This window comes from Myodes glareolus, chromosome 6 (genome assembly GCF_982192425.1).
Source record: "Myodes glareolus chromosome 6, mMyoGla1.1, whole genome shotgun sequence".
Classification (NCBI taxonomy): Eukaryota; Metazoa; Chordata; class Mammalia; order Rodentia; family Cricetidae; genus Myodes; species Myodes glareolus.
The window spans coordinates 82,261,744-82,264,999 of record NC_142031.1 but is presented as its reverse complement, the minus strand read 5'-3'; positions in this window follow the sequence as shown (position 1 = coordinate 82,264,999).

Below are 3,256 nucleotides of genomic sequence, written 5' to 3'. Positions count from 1 at the left end.
GCCTCTCCACCGGTCTGGAGCCGGTTCTCCTTCCTCCTGGGTCTCTGCAGTAGCTCACCTTAACCTCCACTAGGAGGCAATCACCATTTTCTCCTGCTCACAGTGTTTGTTTTCATTCCTTACAGAGCTATCATTAAATCAAGGAGCACTCGGGGGAAATCACTTTAATCTCTTCAGGGGTGTGTTACAAGCCTCTGAAGGTGACTCAAGTGCACACAGGTAATATTTCACTACTGAACTGGAGGAAGAATGAATGAGCTGTAGAAAAACTCATTTGCTGTTTAGCAGGAACATGCCCCCCTCCCTCTCCAGGGCTGGTTCCTCCCTGACAGGCTCAGCCTCCTCCTAGTCACTTCCCTGTTCGGCCAGTGAACCAACCACATTCACCTCCTTCGCTCTTCCCAGACTGCTGCTAGCTCCACTGGCACCATTGTGCTAGCAATAAGCCCAAGGCATGGAAGTAAAAATATTTACTAGACCAAAATGATAAAAAGGTTTTAATAAACAGTCTACTATTAGACAGACATGAGCACAGCAGGCTAATCTCAGGGAGAATCACCAGCTGAGAGGGAAGGGTCCTTCTGGAGCAGTTCAGAAAGGCTGCATGGCTTTGGCACGGGTCCTTTGAATGGGGTTGATATTTTAATAGCTAAGCGGAGGGCAGCTCACTGTCTTGTTAGGTAGTGAATGTTAAAAGCGACTTTGTCCTTCTGAGATTGGTCATTTAGGGTGAAGTACCAAGGGCTTTAAGTGTGAGGCTCATATTTCTTGTATAGGGCATTTATACAGATCAGAGGCAACGGGTTCCAAACTGTTAATGTCTGCTTCTTAGACACTGGGGATTATTGTTGTGTGATATTTTGATCGCATCCTGACAATAAAGTTTGCTTTGAGTCAGAGGGCAGAGCTAGCCGCTAGCTGACCAAAATTAACCATACAGGTCTTGGAATGAGGACACAGGAGACAGGAAGTAGTAAGGCGGGGCCGAGAGAGGATCATAGGCATTTTGGATGGAGGAATGGCAGAGAGGAGGTGATTGGTGGCTTCTCTAATCATTCAGGTTCTTACCCCAATATCTGTCCATTTTTATTGATAAAAATAATTCGATAAGTGCTTCAGATTATGATTATGATTTTTGGTTTTTCATTTGTTGCTGCCTTTGCCAAAAGCCTTAGAAAATCTCAGTAGGACAGTGAGTGTCAGGAAAGCCTGTAAGAAGAGTCAGAGATGCTGTTCTCAGGTGGGGGCAGGCAGAAGGAGTGGATAGCTAGACAGGATGCTCTGGCAAGAAGGGCAGTCTCCCTCTTCCATTTCCTGCTCCTGCGCTCAATCTTGATGGCCCTTTGTTTGTTTGCTTTGTTTTTTGTTGCATAGTCTCATATAGACCATGCTTGACCTTGAACTCACGGACCTGAAGACGATTTTGAGCTCCTGATCCTCCTGCCTCCAATTCATAAGTGCTTTTAAATTTTCAGGTTCTCCGATTATTCCCATCTTGCTGAAGTGACTCCTACATAGGAAATATTCATGGAACAGAATTTAAGCAAAAACACAGCAGCAACAACGGTGTTCCTACAGCACATCCTGCCAACAGCTGGGCTCTAGGCTGCCTTCAGGATGTTTTCTGTTCTCAATTTTTCCATCTATAAAATGGAAATGTTCTCCGGCTAGATTGTAGGTCCTCCTTTAATCTAAACGGGTCATTAACAGAAAGAATAGAAGATGCTGTGATATTCTTAAGTGGAGAAAAGGGGTTCTTTATTTGTTTTTTGTTTTTCAGAGGGTTTCATGTATCCCAGGCTGACCTCAAGCACAGTATGTAGCCAACGATGGCCAACAATGATGATCAACGATGACCTGCCTCTCCCTTCCTAGCCTTGGGGTTCCAGGAATGCACCACAACATCTAGTTTTCAATGCTTTGTTTTCCCTCTTGAGGACCCAAAATTGAGCTGTACACTCCTGGCAATAATCAATAAGCTCTACTTTCCCAGAGCAATCGCAGAGAGTCTCTAGGTCACTAACCTGACCCGATCAGAGCTAGCAGTCACTGAGAACCGAAAATAATATAAGTCTCTTTGCTATTGGCCAGGTTGGTCTGTTGGTCAACCCAAGGGACAAGTTGCTGGAACAAGGAGACAGATCTTTGAAAGCCAACAAGGCAAAGATGGAGACTGTCTTAGTCACTGTTCCCATGCTGTGGAGAGACACTATGACCAAGGCAACTCTTAGAAAAGAACGTATTTAATTAGGAGTTTGCTTATAGTTTCAGAGGTTTAGTTCATGATCATCATTACGAGGAGCACACCGGCATGGTGCTGGAGCAGTAGCTGAGAGCCTCATCCTGATCCGTAGGCAGAGAGAGCGAGCCTGGCATGAAGTGACCCTCCCTGGTGACTACTCATTCAATAGATGAACCTGTGGGGCCAGTCTTATTCAGACCACCCAGAGGCTATCACCTACAAAAATATCTTAGGGAGGTAAGAGACAGAGAGAGCTTTTCTTGGGAGGGGGAAGGGAAGCAGGTAGCGGCCAGGAGCATTGCATGCTGAGCAGAGTCTACACCCTCCACAGCGTGAGTCTTCTTCTCTCTTCCACCAGAATATCCAGCGACAACAGCTGACTTTGGATGGCCCAGCCACTCTCTAGAATTCCTTAAACAAACGCATTACTTCCCTTTGAGTTAAACATCATTCTACTTTTAACTAAAGAACAAGACTCCAAAACCTTCAGCCCACTTCTTGGTGTTCTTGAAGACCATTAGCTATTTATTGGGTTTTGTAAATCTAGAGAAAAGTTACTGATGAGTCCATTATTTTACAATTTGATTTTTTTGTTTTATTTTATTGGTTTTGGCTTTCGTTTTTTGAACACAAGCATTCTCGGTGTGACAGTCCTGGCTGTCCTGGAACTTGCTTTATAGACGAGCCTCAAATGCATAGAGATCCTCTTGCCTTTGCCTCCTGAATGCTGGGGGGTCAAAAGAGTGTGCCTCTATGCCTGTCCAAGGAGGTTTTTGAGTCAGTCTTACCAGGCCCATATGCATGCTGGAGGACCGAGGGTGAAGTGGGTATTTCAGTGTGGATGTACTGCCCAGACTGAAAGGCACAACACGAGGTTTTGGAGAAAGACGTTTGAAATTGGAGGGTAGAAACATTATTTGTTTGATCTTAATTTGTCAAAGTCCATGACTTTAATCCCAGCCTTTGGTGGGCAGAGGCAGACAGATGTTTGTGAGGTTGAGGGGGACAGCCAGG